The sequence below is a fragment of the Jaculus jaculus genome, chromosome 15 (genome assembly GCF_020740685.1).
Source record: "Jaculus jaculus isolate mJacJac1 chromosome 15, mJacJac1.mat.Y.cur, whole genome shotgun sequence".
In the NCBI taxonomy this organism is placed as follows: Eukaryota; Metazoa; Chordata; class Mammalia; order Rodentia; family Dipodidae; genus Jaculus; species Jaculus jaculus.
The window spans coordinates 56,757,584-56,778,693 of NC_059116.1; the positions used below are offsets into that span (position 1 = coordinate 56,757,584).

A 21,110-nucleotide genomic window follows, 5' to 3' on the forward strand; every position below is an offset into this window, starting at 1 on the left:
TTTTTTGTTTATTTTTACTTATTTATTTGAGAGCGACAGGGAGAGAAAGAGGAAGATAGAGACAGAGGATGGGCGTGCCAGGGCCTCCAGCCACTGCAAATGAAGTCCAGATGCATTCGCCCCCTTGTGCATCTGGCTAACGTGGGTCCTGGGGAATTGAGCCTCGAACCAGAGTCCTTAGGCTTCACAGGCAAGCACTTAACCACTAAGCTATCTCTCCAGCCCATTGATTCTCTTTTTTTTTTAATTTATTTATTTATTTATTTGAGAGCAACAGACACAGAGAGAAAGACAGATAGAGGGAGAGAGAGAGAATGGGCGTGCCAGGGCTTCCAGCCTCTGCAAACGAACTCCAGACGCGTGCGCCCCCTTGTGCATATGGCTAACGTGGGACCTGGGGAACCGAGCCTCGAACTGGGGTTCTTAGGCTTCACAGGCAAGCGCTTAACCGCTAAGCCATCTCTCCAGCCCTGATTGTCATTTTTAATCCTATTCAGAATAACAAGTCATTGAGCCTGGAAGTAAAGATGTTTGAGTATACTTTCTGAGCCAAGATTGTACTTATTCATCTCTAGATTCTCATTCATCTGTTTATTCACTCAATAAATATTTTTTAAAAGCACACTGTTTTCTGGGCAAAATGCCATAGTCTAGCAATGATGTACTAAACACATAGCTTTCAGTATAATAGGAGAGCTATTTACTAAGTGGTGACAGAAATAAATATGTATAATTACAAAAGGTAGTAAGTACTTAGAAAGAAAAATTATATGAGTTAAATTAAATATTAGAGATAGAACTGACTGAATTTCTGAATTCTCTGGGAGAAGTCTGAGAACTGAAAGATTAGGAGTTTTCTGAGTAATAGTTTGCCAAGTCAAAGAGCATTCCAGGCAGAATGAACATCCATTGAGAAGGGCTTGAGGCAGGAAAGTCTTGTCATCTTCAGGAAAAAAAAAAGGCAGGATAAGAAAAATGGATTGAAGGCTTAAATGGGTAGGACATATTAAATTATCTTCCAGGAAGGGGTTCAGTCCTGGGCAACGACATAACTCAAATTTTGTGATCAATAGGTTATTGTGGCCAGGTACAGTGGTGCACACTTTTCATCCCAGCACTCAGGAGGCAGATGAGGAGGATTGCTATGAGTTTGTAGCCAGCCTGGAACTTCAGAATGACTTCCATATCATTCTAACAACATCAAAAACGTTTATTCTGATGATGTGTAGAAGGTTACATAGAGTAGGGAATATGTTGCAATTAGGTTTGCATTGCTGGAAGAAATCACCCAACTAAAAGAGGCTTGTGGGGGGCGGGGAAAGAGGTTTAATTTGGCTTACAGAGTTGAGGGGAGGCTTCATGATGGTCTGGAAAGATGGCTTAGTGATTAAACACTTGCCTGTGAAACCTAAAGACTCTGGCTTGAGCCTTGATTCCCCAGGACCCACGTTAGCACAAGGGGGCGCACACATCTGGAGTTTGTTTGCAATGGCTGGGGGCCCTGATGCACCTATTGTCTCTCTCTCTCTATCTGCCTCTTTCTCTCTGTCTGGCACTTTCAAATAAATAAATAAAAACAAACAACAACAACAACAGAAAAACAGTATCGCATCCCTGGAAGGATTTCAGCAATTAATGCTACTATAAAGGACTTGAAGGATGCAAGGGTGATGGTTCCCACCATCTCCCTTTAACTCTCCTATTTGGCCTGTTCAGAAGAGAGATGGGTTCTAGAGAATGACAGTGGATTATTAGAAACCTAATCAAGTGGTGATGCCAATTTCAGCTGCTGTACCAGATGTGGTTTCTTTACTTGCACAGATTGCCACATCTCCTTGTACCTGGTATGCAGCTATTGATCAGCCCCATGTCATAGCTTAGTTCACAAGGACCTTGATCGCCTGTCCCTTCAACAAGGTGTTACATTGCTCCACTATATCAATGACATTATGCTGATTGGATGGAATGAGCAGTAGGTGGCAACCACTCTGGAGTTTCTGGTTTAGCATAAGCACATCAGGAAATGTGAAATAAATCCATCCAAAATTCAAGGACCTTCTGCCTCAGTGAAACTTCTAGGAGTTCAGTGGTGTGGGGCAGGTGGGGATATTCCTTCTAAGGTGACAGGTAAGTGGTTGCACTTGGCCCCTCCTACCACTAAGAAGGAAGCACAACGTCTAGTGGGCCTGTCTGGATTTTGGAGGCACACATTCCTCACTTGGATATGTTACTCCATTTCGTATACCAAGTGACTTGGCAAACTGCTAGTTTTCAGTGTGGCTCAGAACAAGAGAAGGCTCTTCAATAGCTCCAGGCTGCTGTGCAGGCTGCTCTGCCATGTGGGCCATATGATCTAGCAGATTGATGGTACTTGAGGTGTTGGTGGCAGATAGGGATGCCATTTGGAGCTTTTGGTAGGCCCCCTAGGTGAATCACAGTGGAGACCCTTGGGATTCTGGAGCAAAGGCCCTGCCATCATCTGCAGACAATTATTCTCCCTTTGAGAGAAAGCTTTTGGCCTAATATTGGGCCTAAGTGGAAACTGAACACTTGACAATGGGCCATCAAGTTGCTCTGCAACCTAAGCTACTCATTATGAACTGGGTCTTATCTGGCCCACCAAGCCATAAAGTTGTATGTGCACAGCAGTGGTCCATCATCAAGTGGAAGTGGTATATACGTGATTGGACTCTAGCAGGCCTTGAAGGCATAAGTAAGTTACATGAGAATGTTGCCCAAATGCCTATGGCTGCTACTTCTGTTACAATGCCTTCTGCCCCCAAGTATGGCATCATGAATGATCAACTGACTGAGGAGGAGAGGACTAAGGCATGGTTTACAGATAGTTCAGTGTATTATGCAGGCACCTCCCTGAAGTGGACAGCTGCAACTCTAAAAACTGTGGTAAAGGGAAGTCTTTACAATGGGCAGTGCACATGGTTGTGCATTTTGCTTGGAAGGAAAAATGTCCAGATGGGAGGTAATACACTGATTCTCTGCCTCTTTCCCTCTCACACACACATACATAAAAATAAGATTAATAATAATAATAATAATAATAATAATAATAATAATAATAATAATAATTGAAGGACTCAGGAACCAGATGGATGCCATGAGAGGCTTCAGAGTCCTCAATAGGCCTAAGTTTCTGTTTCCTGGCAAGGTCTAAGTTTTTATTTTCTGGTAAGGGTGGTTTAACAGTTACTGGAAACTTACTACTCCATACATTCCTGTAGCTATAGATAAGTTCAATTCCTCTAGCCCCAGACCTCCAACTTTTAGCCCACCAACTTTGCCTGCCAAAATCCTAAGCCAGTCAGAAGAGTACAAGTGCAGTTACTGTATAAATCAACCAATCATGTGCCCATCCCCTTCTTCTATGTTCAAATCCCTATATAAACCCTGCCCTCCCACTACTCGGGACTCTGGATCCACTGCGTTGGTGAAGTCAAGAGACTGAGCTTAAGCCCAAAATAAAGCTCTTTGCCCTTCCATATGTGTTTGGTTCTCCTTGGTGGTCACTGGGGGTGCCAAGAACTTGGCATAACAATAATAATAATAAACAAAAATTTAAAAAGTTCTTTTAAAAGACTTTGTACATATGTATACCAATATTAAGATGCCTCTTTGCAATTTTTTATGAAAGAGAGAGAACTGGCAATCTAACTCCAGATGTGCACCACCTTGTGCGCTTGTGTCATCCCATGTGTCTGGCTTATGTGGGACCTGGAAAGCCGAACATGGGTCCTTAGGCTTCACCGGCAAATGTCTTAACCTCTGAGCCTTCTCTCCAGCCCTTAAGTTGCTTTTGTTCTTCCTCTATTTCTCTATTAGGTAACTAGGTGTGACAAGTGGTAGACTTGTGACGATTAAGGTTTTTTGTCAACTTAATCTGTTTTGGAATCCACAGACATTCCTCTTGAGTGGGTCTCTGAGGTTGCTTCCAGGAAGGATTAACTGAAGGAGGAAGTCCTTCCCCCAGATTGGTCCTTCCCTCAGCGTGGGTGGCTCCTCCCAGAGGGCTTTATCTGATGAGGGTCTAGGGGAAAATAATTCCTTCCTCCCACCTGGCTGCTGGTGCCACTTGCTGCCTTCCAGCGCACTGACGACCAGCGGCTCTCCAGGAAGCCTCCAAGGCCTTCAGGGCTGCATTGGGACTGCTGAGACATCCAGCCTCATGGACTGAGGAGCTACTGGAGTCCTTAACTCTGGGGCCTGCAAATTGCTGCAAGCTAATCCAACAAATTCCCATTTAATACAATTCATTCTGTTGGTTCTGTTCCTCTAGAGAACCCTCACTAATAATACAATAATCACAAATGAGAGAAAACATACAATTATCTGTCTTTTTACGATGTAATTCACTTAGCATGATTATCTCCAGTTTCATCCATTTTCCTGCAAATCGTTTAACTTTGTTTCTTCGGGCAAATAAATCCCCTTGTGAATATATGTGACATTTTCTTTATGCATTCCTTTGTAGTTTTACACCTATGTTGGTTTTATAATTTAGCTATTGTGAATAGTGCTGCAATAAACATTGATGTGTAAGTATGTCTGTGCTATGTTAATTTGGTATAGCTGGCTCATATAGTAGATCTATTTTTAGTTGTTTTTAGGATCTTTTTACTGACTAATTTACATTTCTACTAGTAGCATATAAAAGTTTGGTTTTATACACATCCTCTCCAGGCTTTGTTGTTCCTTATTTTCTTAATGACTGCCATTCTGAATGGCTAAGATGAAAACTCAATGCATTTTAATTTGTACTTCTCTAATGGCTAGGGAGAATGAACATTTTTCTTGTGTTTTCAATCATTTTTATTTCATTTTTTTGGGAAGTGTTGATTCATTGGTCTGTTTATTCATTGAGTTGTTTGATGTCTTATTGATTTTTAAGTTATTTGTATATTATCAATCCTCCATTAGATGTATAGCTACAAAAGATCTTCTCCATTCTATAGGCTGTCTCTTTACTCAACCTGCTGCCTTTGCTATATAGCTTATTAATTTCATGAAGTTCCATATGTCAAATGTTGACCTTATTTCCTGAACAGCTAGAGTAATTATCCCCCCCCAAAAAAATGGTTTGTGGATATATTTTGAAGTGATTTCCCTACTTTATCTTCTAGCTGTTTCATATAAGGTCTTACAGTAAGACCAGATAGATAGATAGATAGATAGATAGATAGATAGATAGATAGATAGATAGATAGATAGACTGATAGATAGATAGACTGGAGAGATGGCTTAGCAGTTAAGTTGCTTGCCTGTGAAGCCTAAGGACCCCGGCTCAAGGCTCGATTCCCCAGACCCACGGAAGCCAGATGCACAAGGTGGCACATGTATCTGGAGTTCCTTCACAGTGGCTGGAGGCCCTGATATGCCCATTCTCTCTCTCTCTCTTTCTCTCTTTCTCTCTATCTGTTGCTCTCAAATAAATAAATAAAAATAAACACACACAAAATTTTTTTTAAATATATATGTATGTGTGTATATATAGGTAGGGCTTCACTTAAGATCAACCTGACCTGGAATTTACTATTTAGTCTCAGGCTGGCATTGAACTAATAGCAATCCTCCTACCTTGGCCTCTTGAGTGTTGGGATAAAGGCATGTGCCACCATAACCAGCTCAGTAGGATATTTTTTTTTTAACAGTAGTTATTTTGATTAATTTGGAGTTGATTTTTGTACATGGTGAGAGATAGGAATCTAGGTTCATTCTTCTGCATATGGATATCCAGCTTTCTCAGTATAATTTATTAAGGAGGCTGTAGTTTCTCCAATGTCTATTTTTGACATCTTTATCAAAAAATCAAGCAGCTATAATTTGTATGGTCTTAAATCTGGGCCTTTAATTTTATTCCATTTACCTCCATGCTATTTTTAATACTTTGACTCAATAGTATAACTTAAGATCAGGTATGGTGATAACACCAGAATTGTTCTTTTTAAAATTTTATTTTATTGACAATTTTATACATGTATATAATGTATTTTAAACATACTTCACTTCTATTACTTTCTCTTGTGCCCACTTTCCCAACCACCTTCCACTAGTTTTCACTTCTTCTAACCAATTAGTTTCTCTCCTACTTTGATGTTTTATTTTTCTTATGTACATGTATAAACTCAGTGGGGTTTAATTAGGGTTGCCTGCATGAGCATGGGTGGGGGATTATTTGCCAAAGCACATGCAATCTATTGTCTGTATTAGCTTTCTTCCTGCTGGGACCAGACACATGATAAAGGCAACTTAAAGAAGGAAGGGTTTATTTTGGCTTATGGCTTGAGGGGATACATTCCACCATGGCATGCCAGCAGGCAGCTCCATGGTGGTGTGGGCTGAGATAACTTGTTCACATTCAGGTAGGTCAGGAAGCAGAGAAAGGGTACTGCTGGTGGCTTTCTCCCCTTATCCTTTTCATCCCAGAATTTAACCCACAAGGTAGGACTGCCCACATTCAGGGCGAGTCTCCCCCCACCCTGCTTCAGTTAATCTTTAGAAAAATCCTCACAGAAACACCCAAAAGTGTTCTTCAATAATGCCCCAGGTGATTTTTTTAGTTCAATTCCAGACTTTATTCAGAAAAATAATTGTAAAACTCTAGCCAGGCGTGGTGGCCCATTCCTTTAATCCCAGCACTCAGGAGGCAGAGGTAAGAGGATCACTGTAAGCTCAAGGCCACCCTGAGACTACATAGTGAGTTTAGTTCAGCCTGTGCTAGAGTGAAACCCTACCTCAAAAAACCAAAACTAAAATCTAGGGGAATCCTTTCTAGTAAAACAATATTTGAAAATGCAAACATTTTGTTTAGTTCTATACATTCCATTATGAGAAAATATTTTAAAATTCATGAAGGCTTGATTTGTAGCCTAACATATGATCTTTCCTGGAGAACATTGTGTATACACAGGAGGAAAATGTACATGTGTCATTGGAGCGTTCTCAATGTCTATTACCTAGCAGCTACCTACCCTCCTATCTATCTTACAGAGAAGCCTTTATATGTGTTATACATGAGCCTGGAAAAATCACACTCCTAAAGGGCTATTTTCTCTTTATCACTCAGGTCTTTATTCAAATATAATCTCAGGGGAATTGCTTATGATCACAGGGTCAAAAATTGCACCCTATGTTACAACATCCCCTCGTTAAAGAGATGGAGATCTTATTTTCTGGTTTGTTGTTTTCCTAGCATTGATTACAATCTGAAATTAGGACCTAATGATTCTTTACTTGTTTATACTACCCTCTCAGCAAAATAAAAGCTCAATGAAAAAGGAGATTGTCTTGTTCATATCATCTGATGAACAGGAATTTGGTAACATTTATTATCTATCACTTTGCTCTTCAAATAACATATTGCATCTACTGAAATAAAAATTTTCTCATGCTGGGAGACATGAGAGGCAATTCTCATACCATATGTATTTTTTTTTTTTTAATTTGAGAGAGAGAGAGAGAGTGTGTGTGTGTGTGTGTGTGGTCTCTTGCCAGTGCAAATAAATGCCAGATGCTTGAGCCATTTCTTTTTTTCAATCTGGTTTATTGAGGTGGCTTAAGAATTGAACACAAGTAGCCAGGCTTTTTAAGTAAGTGCCTTTAACTGCTGAGCCATCTTGCCAGCCCTTATTTAGTTTTCCTATGCATTTTCCTTCTCTGAAATGGTTACTTTTAAATTTTATCCAAACTCTTCTTGCCCTTCATTCTGTTTTGAATTATAAGTTGGATGACCTAGATCAGACTGTTTTATTATTACAGTTTTTGCATGTTTCAGTAAAATCACTACTTTTTTAATAATTTGCTTTTTCATAAGAAAATCCTTTAAGCAGTGTTTCTATTATTTTCTGAATAGTTATGCTAACTGCATGTTAATGCAGTATGTGTTTTCTAGGATTTTTCAATAAAGTACATTTCAAACTACCTGATGAAAAAGACAGTAAATTAAGGGCAGCACTGTGTACATTTGTTGCAGTTTTAAGATAATTGTTTTTAAATTATTTCTAGATGTCACTTTCTTAACAGCAAAGTTTAAAAAGTTGTAATAATTTTGCAAGGACTTAAAATATTAGTTATTTATTTATGTATTTATTTGAGGGAGAGATGGAGAGAAAGAGAATAGTCACATCAGGGCCTCCTGACACTGTAAATGAACTCCAAATGGTAGTGCTATTTTGTGCATCTGGCTTTATGTGGGTCCTGGGAATTGAACTTGCCTCATCAGACTGGTGGTGACTGGTATACAGCCTGATGTTCTCTTGAAGAAAGCATACAAATGCATAGTTTATGGTTTCGTGCATGTATAGTGTATGTATGTGTCTATATGATGTGTGGTATGATATGTGTATGTGTATGATATGTGCATGTACATGACAAGTGTATGGGTATGATGTATTTATGTGCATGATGAGTGTGTATGGTGTGTGATGTGTTTATGTATATGACATGTGTATGATGTGTGCATTTGTATGATGTATGTGTATGAGTGTAGGTGTGTGATGTGCACATGTGTTTATGTGTGTGAATGTGTTTGAGTATACTGTATGATGGGTGTATGTGTGTGAAGTATGTGTACTTTTTTCTATCCATTGTCCCCTTCTCTCTTTTCTTCTTGACTTCCATTCTTTCTCTACCTTCTCTGGTTCTAATTACGCATTTTATATGATCACATCTTTTTCTTATCGCTTTATCAATAGCATTTTTTTACTTTTTCTTAGTAAAAAACTAAAAAAGGATTTATTACAATAGGCATGTACAAACAATTCCTTATTCAGTTAATACAGTACCACTTCGTGAGTTATGCAAAAACCTTTACAGTATTCTCAACTCTTCCTTCCCATCTTTTATAACATTGTAGTCATTTACTTCATTTATCTGTAAACTGTGACCATGAAGTAAGTTGTTTTTACTTTGAACAGAGTAGTTTCTGTTACATTAGGCAAGAATAAGACAAACAGGAATGGAGAGATGGCTCAGTAGTTAAAGATGCTGGCTTGACAAGCTTTATTGCCAAGATTCTATTCCCCAGTACCTATATAAAGCGAGATGCACAAAGTGGCACATGCATCTGAAGTTTGTTTTAGTGGTAGGAGGCCCTAGCATGCCTATTTTCTCCTTTCTTTATCCTTTTCTCCCTCAAATAAGCAAACATTGTTAAAGGAATAAGAAAAACATGAGATTTTATTGTACTTCACTTATTCCTTCTGTAATAATCTTCCTTTTTTTTCTGACCTTGTTGCACAGCAAATTCCTCACAATTAAAATATTCCCTCCTGGGGCTGGGGGAGGAAGGCAGTCAGGAGGTCAACAAGTCTGGAAGAACTGAAACTTGCAAGGTCATACACACACTCGCTAGTATTACAGGAGCAGCAGTAAAGAGACAAGACTCTTAACTAGTGTTGTGTAGAAATGTTCCAAACTTAAACTTTTCCAGGACCCCTCCCCAACATTACAGAAAGGACAAACAACCACTTGGGAGAGACCTCAGCCACCCGAGCTGCCTGCAAGTCCTGCAGGGTGCTCCACAGACGCGGCTTCTGTGAGCCATCGCCCGTGCTGGCGGCTGTTGGTGATGCAGCCGTCCTTGAGTCGCTCCTGCTCCTGTCAGCCACGCCTCACTCTGCTGTGTAAGTAACCCCAATAAACTCGCCGTTTCACCAAACTTGTTTGGATGCAATCATGCTTTGTTCTATCAGCTGAGCCCTACCTGGGGTGAATAGATGTGTTCACGTCTCCTCAGGGAAAAAGTTTCACATGACAGACCTATATAATATTTTATCTTTGCAAAGAATTTTAACATTCTTTTAAAAATATTTTATTTGCAAGCAGAGAGAGAAGGGGGGGGGGAAGAGAGGGAAAGAGAGAGAGAGAATGTGGCCTGCCAGGGCCTCTAGCCACTGCAAATGAACTCCAGTCACATGAGACACCTTGTACATCTGGCTTTATGTGGGTACTGGGGAATCGAAGGTGGGGCCTTAGGCTTTGCCAGAAAGTGCCCTAACTGCTGAGCCAGCTCTCCAGCCCTTAACATTCTTGAAAAGTAGCACTACTACCGCAGTTTGTCAATTTTTGTCCAGTACCGTCCTTTCTTTTACTGTCATCAATCTTTGTGTTAAGATAACTAGCAGTGATAACACCTTAAATATTTTAAAAGATTTTTTGCCTTTCTAATTTTTTTTTAATTAACATACAAAAGTAATGAGTGGCCATCCCAGGGGGGCTGCCTGGGAGGGAGCAAAACAGTAAAAGGTAGAGGGGAGCAGGCCTGCGTCAGTTGGGAGATGGACTAGATTTCATTCCAGAGGGCCTGCCTGGGATATAACAAAACAGCGGAAAGCCAGGAGCAAACAGCCCACCAACTTGAATTCTACTTCTCACAGTGACCTTTCAAGACCCGCCCCCACCTCCAAAAATATTTTTTTCTTCTGAAGAAGGGCTGAAGCCCAGGCAACTGTGTAACAGTTCCAGTCCAGTAGGAGCTTGGAGCTGGTGTCTCTCCAAAAAGCTAGACAGGGAATAGATCTGGAAGATCATTGCCCAGGCTGGTGGACAGGCCAGGCAGGCCTCCTAAAGCCCTACCAGGTTTTCCCGGAAGTGGCACACACAAAGCAGACCCTCTTCACGCCCAAACACAACCACCGCAATCCGGTGTCTCCAATACCGCAGCCACTGTGATCAGTTTAGACCAGGCCACCCCTCATAGACTATACAAGCGCTGGTACCGCCGTGCCCTAAGTGAGACAACTGATCTGGAGAGGGGGAGACCCCAGTGCAAAGCAAAGAACACACAGCGCCAAGCGAAGGGATCCCAACCAAGACTAACTAGTCCCACAATGGAAGCCTCCAATGAACGCTTAGAGGAAGCCAGAGAAATCTCGACAAATACTTTAAAAAAACTTAATGAAACCATGAACAAACGGGGCTGTTTGGGGGAAAAAAACTGGACAAAAAGTAATCAAGCAGGGCTGGAGAGAAGGCTTAGCTGTTAAGGTGCTTGCCTGCAAAGCCAAAAGGACACAGGTTCCATTCCCCAGTAACCACTTAAGCCAGATGCACAAGGTAATGCATGCATCTGGAGTTCATTTGTAGCTGCTGGTGGCCCTGGTGCACCCATTCTCCCTCTCTCTCTCTTTCTGTTTCTCTCTCCCAACTAAATGAATAAATAAAGGCAAAGTCTTTATTTTTTTATTTTAATTTTTATTTATTTGACAGAGAACGAGGGAGAGAGAGAGAGAGAATGGGCACTCCAGGACCTCCAGCCATTGCAAACGAACTCCAGACGCGTGTGCCCCCTTGTGCATCTGGCTAAAGTGGGTCCTGGGGAATTGACCCTGGGTCCTTTGACTTTGCAGGCAAATACCTTAACCGCTAAACCATTCCTCCAGCCCAAGATTAAAAATAAATAAATAAATAAAATAAAATAAAATAAAATAAAATAAAATAAAATAAAATAAAATAAAAACCAACAAAAAAAAACCTTTTTTTAAAGAATGGCTGAAGAAAACATAAAATAATCAACAAGAACAACTCAATTGATGGCGGAAGGAAACCAACCGTAGATGGCTTAATGAAATCGAAGTCAATCAAAAAGAGATCAACAGAAGGATAAAGGGATTTGAGGAAAATCAAAAAATAAATGAGCTCACAGGCCAACGGAACAAGCTCAACGAGGACATAAACTCCAATAGTCAATAGAAAGGTCAAATCGTAGCGGTGCGCTGCTGGCCGCCAGCTGCTGTGCTCCGGCGCGCTGGGGGGCGGGCTGGGAGCCGGAGCCGCCTGCGCGCCGCGCTCCCCGCCCTCCGCTCGGCTCCGCGCGTCGCCGGCAGCCCGCCGCGGGGAGGCTCAGCCAGAAGTATGGGCTGGTGGTGGTCGGCGAGGTGGGCAAGTCTGCGCTCACATCCCGTTCATCCAGTCCTATCTTGTGCGGGATTAAGATCCGACCATTGAAGAGTCCTGCGCAAAGCAGCGTGTGATAGACAGCGAGCAGCCCAGCTGGACACTGTGGACACAGCTGGACACGAAGACTTTGGAGCCATGCGGACCGGCGAGGGCTTCCTGCTGGTCCTCGGTCACGGACAGAGGCACTTTTGAAGAAATCTCTAAGTTTCAAAGACAGATTTCAGAGTAAAGGATCGTGACGAGTGTCCAGTGATTTTAATTGCCAATAAAGCAGACCTGGATCATCAAAGACAAGTCACACAGGAAGAAGGACAGCAATATATACACAGGCGTCAGCAAAGATCAGGATGCATGTAGTTCAAGCTTTCCATGAATTTGTCCGGGTTATAAAGAGATTTCAAGAGCAAGAATATCCTCCTTCACCAGAACCAACTCAGAAAAAGAAAAACAAGAAAGGCTGCCATTGTGTCATTTTCTAAGAATCCTCTGAGCAGTAGCTACAGCTGCAGAGAAGCCCTCACCCCTCCTTTCTGCTTTATGTCACGTGGCACCTTTCTAGCCTTAGACCCGTGATCACCGTGTCAGCCTTGCACCAAGATGCTGGCTAATCCTTTCTGCGGAGCTAATGCGATGGTCCTTTCCAGACCGGTAATTGAAACACTAAGGCTGCTTCAGAGATTGTCTGATTCCTTTAAATTACACGTCTACATCACAGACACGACCTTTTGTGACAAACCAGCCTTGGAACCAAAGCTGTTTGCTAAGCTGAAGTCATAGTTGTGAAGTCAGTTTTAACTTCTGTAATCATATTCCTACTGTTACTCTAAATAGAAACAGGGTTTTTTTTAAAATTTTCAAATGTGAATTTTGCCTATTTTTAAAACTTCTGATGTCAACTTTTTGTTAACTTTAAATATACTAAGTGGTATCTACAAAGACATCTCAGACCTTTTCTGATGCTATGACTTATGTTTTCCAGTGGCCAAAATACAAAAATGCCCAGTGTACTTATGGATTAAAAAGGTCAGATCAAGAAATGAAAATGAAATTTAAGCAAGAGATAGAAATGTTGAAGGAAAACATAACAGAAAGCAGAAATGAAGCAACCCTCTTAAAAGGCTCCCATGAAAGCCTCACCAACAGAATAGACCAAATGGAGGTCAGAATTTTGGAACACAAGGACAAGACACAAGAATTAGATTGGAACTCCAAAAACACTGTCAAGTTCAAAAACGTGTGAACAGAACATGAGGGCATCTTGGGACACCTTAAAAAGACAAAATAGGGCTGGAGAGATGGCTTAGAGGTTAAGGTGCTTGCCTGTGAAGCCTAGGTAAACCAGATGCACAAGTGACTGCAAGCACAAGGTTGCACATGCCCACTAGGTGGTGGAAGCATCTGGAGTTTGATTTCAGTGGCTGAGGCTCTGACATGCCAATTCTCTCTCTCTCTCTTGTTCTCTCTAAAATAATTTTTAAAAATTTAAAAAGACAAAATATTTGGATCAGAGGCATATAGGAAGGGGAAGAAATAAAGGCTAAGGGCATAGAGAATATCTTCAACAACATTATTGAAGAAAATTTTCCCAACCTTACAAAAGAGAGACTGATCCAGGTACAGTAGGTACACAGAACACCAAATAGACAGGACCAGAGAATAGACACCCCATGCCATGTAATAGTCAAAACACTAAACACAGAAAACAGAGAATACTAAAAACTATAAGAGAAAACAGCTCATTCCATACAGAGGTAAGCCCATCAGAATCACATCTGACAATTCAATGAAAACTCATAAAATAAGAAGTGTTTGAGACAGAGTATTTCAAAAGCTAAAATACCATGGCTGCCAACCCAAAGTACTATAGCCAGGAACATTATCATCCTTCATAATAAAAGGTAAAAGAAAAACTTTACATGATATAAACCAGCTTTATGATATGAGCACAAAGCCAGTCCTACAGAGAATACTGCATGGAATAGTTCACACTCAGGAGATGAAACAACATGCACAAGAGGGGAGAAAAAGAAACAATCAAAAATAGAATGAAGCTGAGCATGGTGGCACTTGCCTTTAACCCCATGAAGCAGAAGTGGGAGGATCGCCATGAGTTTGAGGCCACCTTGAGACTATATAGTGAAATCCAGGTCAGCCTGAGCTAGAGTGAGACCCTACCTGGAAAAACAAAACAAACAAAAAAGAGTGAACTAAAGCATAAAAAGATCAAGAAAACACCAAACTCCACAAAACCTTCAACATGACAGGGATTAACTCACACCTCACAATTATAACTGTGAACATTAATGAACTCAACTCTCCAATCAAAAGACACAGGTTAACAGGCTAGATCAGAAAGCTGGATCCATCCATTTGCTGTCTACAAGAATCACACCTTACAATTAAAGATAAACAACACCTTAGGGTGAAAGGATAGAAAAAGATTTTCCAAGTAAATGCAAACATGAAACAAGCAGGAGTAGTTGTACTGATTCTGCCAAAACTGACTTTAAGCCAAAAGTAATCAAAAAAGATAAAGAAGGCTACTTCATACTCAGTAGAGGAACAATTTAACAAGAAGATATTACCATCATAAACTTATATGCACCAAACACAGGGGCACCTAATTTTATAAAGTGAAATTTACTAGAAAATAAACTATATATAAATCCCAATACAATAATAGTAGGAGTCTTTAACACTCCACTATCATCAATAGACAAATCATCTAAACAAAATAAATAAATAAATTGAGAAACAATGGAGCTAAACAATGCCTTAGATCAGATGGATTTAACAGACATCTACAGAACATTCCACCCAAATACACATGCTGCTCAGCAGCTTACAGAACCTTCTCCAAAATAGACCATATATTAGGGCATAAAGCACATTTCTACAAATTCAGAGAAATTGCAGTAATTCCCTGCACTATAGCTGATCACAATGTATTAAAACTAGAAATCAGCAACAACAGTAATAACAGAAAACACACCAACTCTTAGAGACGGAACAACTCACTGTTAACTAATAAATGGATTGTTGAAGAAATCAGAAAGGAAATCAATAAATTTATTGAACTTCAAGACAATGAAAACACAACATACCAAAACATATGGGACACAATGAAGGCAGTTATAAGAGGGAAGTTTATAGCACTATATACCTGAATTACAAAAACAGAGAGATCTCAAATAACTTAAATATTCATCTGGAGGTGTTGAAAAGATAAATACAGTCCAAACTCAGATGGAAAGAAATTATCATGATCAAAGGAGAAATCAATGAATGGAAAATAAAGAAAACAATTTAAAAAATTGATGAAATGAAGAGCTGGTTCTTCAAAAAAGTAAGCAAGATTGATAAACCACTTGGTAAACTGATCAGCAGAAAAAAGAGAAGACTCAAATCAATGAGATTAGAAATGAAAATGGAGACGTCATACCTGACACCAATGAAATTGGAAGAATCATTGGGGCATATTTCAAAAACCTATATTTCACAAAGTTGGAAAACGTGGAAGAAATGGATAAATTCTTTGGCTCATATTGCCTTCCAAAACCAAATCCAGAACAGACTTCCTAAACAAACCAACTACTTCTAACAAAATTGAAAAAAATAATTAAAAATCTCTCAGTGAAAAAAGAGTTCTGGCCCATATGGATTCACTGCTGAGTTATACAAAACCTTTAGTTAAGAACTCAAACCACTTCTCAAGTTATTTTACACAATTAATAAAGATAGAAAGCTTCCAAATGTCTTCTATGAAACCAGCATAATACAAAGAGACACAACAAAAATAGATAATTATAGACCAATATCCCTAATGAACTTACATGTAAAAATTCTCCATAAAGTGCTTGAAAACAAAATTCAAGAACACATCAGAAACACCACCCAACTAGACCAAGTATGTTCCTCCTAATGGATGTCCATTCAGATTGTTCAGCATACAGAAATCAGTAAATGTAATTCACGACATAAACAAACACAAGAATCACACACTTATTTCAATGGATTCAGGAAAGACCTTTGACAAAATACAGCACTCTTTCATGATTAAAACACTGGAAAGGTTAGGGATGGAAGGACCTTATCTTAAACATAATAAAGGCTATTTATAAAGCACCCAAGGCCCAGATCACACGAAGTGGGGAAAAACTTGAAGCATTCCCATTAAGGTCTGGAACAAGACAGGGTGCCCACTCTCACCATTGCTTTTCAACATATTACCTGAAGAATTAACTCAAGCATTAAGACAAGAGAAACAAATAAAAGGGATACAAATTGATAAGGATATTTGCAGATAACATGATGTTGATGTTACATAAGACTATTTGCAGGTGACATGATTTTATATACATAAGACCCAAAAGACTCTACCAAAAATCTCCTAGAGGTGGTATATTCTTTCAGTAAAGTGGCAGGATACAAAATCAAAACACAAAAATCAGTAACCTATATATGCAAAAAATAAACCTATGGAGAAAGTTATAAGTAATGGTATCCCATTTTCAGTAGCCACAAAATATTTAAATACCTTGGAATATCACTAACCCAGGAAGTGAAAGTCCTATAGAATGAAAACATTAAAACACTGAGGAAAAAAATTGATGAGGACATAAGAACATGGAAAGATCTCCCATGCTGATGGATTGGATGAATTACTATTGTGAAAATGACCATCCTACAAAAAGCATTATACAGATTCAATGCAATTCCAATTAAAATTCCAGCAATGTTCTTCACAGAGATAGAAAAAATAGTCTTAAAATTCATATGGAAGAACAAACGGCTTGAGTAGCTAAAAATATGTTCAATAAAAGGAACACATCAGAAGGTATCACCATATCTGATTTCAAGATATACTAAAAATCCATAGTAATGAAAATAGCATGGTACTGGCACAAAAACAAACACACAGATAAATGAAATAGAATAAAAGACCCATATCTTAATCCAAGCAACTATAGCTGTCTGATCTTTGACAAAGGGGCCAAAAGTACATACTGGAAAAAAGACAGCTGGGATTTAAGGTGTGTGCCACCACGCTGGGCACAAGGAGTTATTTCTAAAAGCACTTAGGAAGATCCTCAGTTGTGGGGCTCAAAGAAAGGAGTCATCAGGAACTCCTGTGTCGAACACTGCGGCTTTCTAGAAGACCACAGAGGTTCCCCCCCTCCCCCAGCATGTGCAATCTGGTAAGGCTGGGTCCAGATGCAAACTTTCCCAGGACTTTCACCAGCATGAAGGTCAGCTCCAATGCTGTACAGCACAGCCAGAGCAAGAACACGCCCATCTGGATCCTCTGGGGTGACCTTGACAAAGACCTCAGTGAACATCAAATTCACTGTGGACGCACACTACCCAGGCAGAGTTCAAGAGGACTCCTATTCTTGTCTACTAGTGCTTAGGCAGGCCAAGCCTGCACCCCACAGAAATGCAGGAATGTTCAGGAAACAGGCCATAATAAGGTAAACAAGCTACAGCCATGGGGAGCAGTAGGTGGGGAGATAGAATCCAGCACAGCTTTTCAGAGACAGAAGAGCAATCCCTGACTGGTGTAGTTAGGGATAAGTCCAAGGCTTTCTCTGGTGACAATAAATAGTATAGAAGAACTAGAAGAAACTAGAGCAAAACACTGCACCCAGAAAGAACATCCTCAAATGAGCCTGTCCTGTGGAGTGACCATGGAGTTCATATGCTATGGTTTGGATTTGTCCCTCAGAGGTCATGTGCTATAAAGGCTTGGTCCCAAGAAGGGTGTTATTGGGAGGTGGTGGAATCTTTAAACCGTGGGGCCTAGCAATCTTTCGTTCATTTCAAGAATGTTTTAGAGAAAATAGTGAGACCAATCACTACCTCTTTTTCCTGCTCTCTGACCATGAAGTGAGCAGTTTCACCTTGTCATGCATTTCCCATGATATGAGACTTCACTATAGCCTCAGAGCAGTGCAAGTAACTGACCATGGACTGAAATGATTAATCATTGTTCACATCTTTGACCACAAATAATCATTTCCTTTTATAAATTAATTATCTCAGGGGTTAGAATCAATAAGATGAAGTTTTTACAATATATTTGATCTGAGTAGAGGTTAGACGTTCAGAAACAGCAAAACATCACAGATGATGCCAGGTTCTTTATAGATGAATGAGAATCTCTTAAAGAAAACCAAAAAAATAAGGGGTCCATGTAGCAGGCAGCCATTGTCTTTCATCCAGTCAGTTTTCTTCCAGCCTCTTGTATGTGAACACCTCCATTTTGCCCATGACATTAGTTATGCTATTCATTACTGTGACCAAATGTCCTACAAGAAGCAGCTAAAGGAAGGAAAGGGGTTATTTTGGCTTATAGTTTGAGGGAATTCTTTCCAACATGACAGAAAGGTATGGTGGCAGGAGCAAGAGGCCAGCTGGTCACATTGCATCCACAGTCAGGAAGCAGGGATAAGTAGGAAGTGGCTATAAAACCTCAAGGCCTGCCCCCAGTGACCTTCTGGGGACTAAGTGGTCACACAAACAAGCTTCTGGGGACATGTTACATTCAGAACATAGTCTCAAGATAGACATGGAGGAGAAGTATCAGTCTCAGTTCTCTCCTCTTTATCTTGGACACTGAGACCATTTGCTCTTCTTCAACTTCGGTTGAGCTAGAAATTGTCTATGCTTAGGGTCCTAGTGAGTCAGCTACACAATGCCAGTTTCCCCCTTGGTGGCAGGAGCCTTGCTGAACACCCGCACACCACTATGGACCCTCTGCAGGAAGAGTTGTTGATACCTCAACACAATGCAGTTTTGACTTTAGAAAGGTTGTGCCTCTCATCTCAGGGTCAAAGATCTCCAAATGATAGTGGCTAGGCCAGGTAGGCATATTGTTTGAGGAGCTAAGACTTCCTCCTGGATACTTCTTAAGGCTGAGGAACCCTCCCTATTCTGGAAACAGCATGAGGTACCATCTTCTTAGGTTTGGGGAGATAGTTCAATGGATAAATGTGTTTGCCTTGCAGGTATGAGGACCTAGGCTTGATCCTTACAGCCCACATTAAAAAAAAATGTTGGGTGTGGTGGCATATGCCTGCAAGTCCAGTGCTGGGAAGGAGGAGACACATATCCCTGGGGCTCACTTGCCAGTCAGTCTAGTCTATTTGTTGAGTTCCAAGCCAATGGAGAGACTCTGTCTCAAAAATGGTAAATAGCTGCCAGAGAGGCCACGCACACGTGCATACACATGCACACACACACCCCAAGGCCTCATTTACTTTTGAAGAAGACATAATTTTGCTGGAGACATAATTCTAGAATGATAATACTTTTCTTCAGTTATTTTGTTCCATTCTGTTATGGCTTATGAAGAGAACTCCTACCTTTTTTTCCTTCTTTCCAGTAAGGTTTTCTATCTATGACATCTTTCAAGATTTTCTTCTGGCCTCTCATTTTGCAGTTTCAATATGATATGCTTTACTTTTCATTTGTCCCATGGTTTGTAGATATTCTTTCAGATTCTCATCCCTTTGTCGCTTTGCATTTAGGTTTGAAGGTTTCTGTTGACAGTAAACTAAACTATTCTTCTGGGCCATGTGTAGTCTATCACATACCCATCAAGGATTCTGTGTGTGTTATAGTGTGCTCTGCATTTCCTTTTCCTTAAAAAAAATATTTATTTATTTATATGACAGAGAGAGAGAGAGAGAGAGAGAGAGAGAGAGAGAGAGAAATGGCCTGTCAGGGCCTCCAGCCAGTGCAAACTAACTCCAGACACTTGTGTTCCCTTCTGCATCTGGTTAATGTGGGTCCTGGGGAATCAAATCTGGGTTCTTTGGATTTTCAGGCAAACTCCTTAACTGCTAAGCCATCCCTCCAGCCCCAGCATTTCCTTTTGATTCCATCTTTGAGTTGTTATTTCTCTGTTTATATTAACTATCTGTTCTTTCATGTTAACTGCTTGTTTTTTATTTAGAACCCTTACTAGAATAATTATCCTCATTTTAAACTCCTGTTCTAATAATTCCAACATCTCTGCCATATCCAAGTTTAATTCAAATATGTTTTACTTTGTTTTATCTATTCAAACCTTGTTTTTGAAAGCTGAGAACAATGTGCTTGTTAAAAGGAATTGAGATAACTTGGTCTTTAGTGCAAAGCTTTACACTGACCTGCTGCTATGGTTTGTATGCTCCAGAGGTTCATGTGCTGCAGTCTTGTCTCCAGAATAGCAATATCAAGTATTAAGAGATGGGCATCAGAGCTGAGCGTGGTGGCGCACACCTTTAATCCCAGCACTTGTGATGCAGAGGTAGGAGGATTGCCGTGAGTTGAAGGCCACCCTGAGACTCCATAGTGAATTCCAGGTCAGCCTGGGCTAGACTGACACCCTACCTCAAAAAACCAAAAAAAAAAAAAAAAAGAAAGACAGAAAGATAGAGGTCTAATGGAAACCTGTATGTCTTGGGCACATGACTATTGGAAAGGAATAGGACTAGCATAGGAATGGATTAGTTCTTGAGAGTGGCTTGTTGTAAAGAATGCCTCACTGTCTTGGCATTTTCGCAACTTGTCTAATCAGATTCTTCCACACACAGTCATGAAGCCAGTGAGCCTGTTGTCCTACAGACAGAACACTTTCAATAGAGACTAGACAGATGACAACTCCCGCTTTTGGAGTTCAGGCCTCTAAAACTGTGAACTAAATAAACTTCATAAGTCAGGTGGTTCATGACTGTAATTCCAGCACTCAGGAGGCTGAAGTTTGTGGTTTGCCATGAGTTTGAGACCAGCCTGGATTAAAATGTGAGTTCCTGGACAGTCTAGACTACCAAAACAAATAAATAACAACACCAACAAAAAAAAAACCCTTTTCTGTGTCAAGTTTCTGACCAGGTATTTGGATGTAGGAATGGAAAATAGACACGACATCTGTGAGGAGTTAGAACACATGTACTATTTCCTGTAATGTATGTATCACTGGCTACAACTTAACCTGATGTCTTAATTTTTTCTTTGTTGTTATCTTTGGGTTTCCCTAGAGACTTAAATTAAATTAAATTGGATTAGATCTGAGACACATAGTTCTTTCTATTATTTTACTCTGTGATATAAGAGCCCTGGGAAGGAGGAAGAAAAAAACCACATAGTTCTTAGTGAGCTCATGCTCTGAGCTCCAGATAGGGTTTTTATCTTTGGTTGATTTTCCCATGTAGGGG

At 40.2% G+C, this 21,110-nt stretch overlaps 1 pseudogene; it reads left to right on the forward strand.

Annotated features, from left to right (window-relative positions):
• Nucleotides 1–2,556: 2,556 nt before the first annotated feature.
• Nucleotides 2,557–12,389, forward strand: LOC101598733 (annotated as a pseudogene).
• The last annotated feature ends 8,721 nt before the right edge of the window (nt 12,390–21,110 follow it).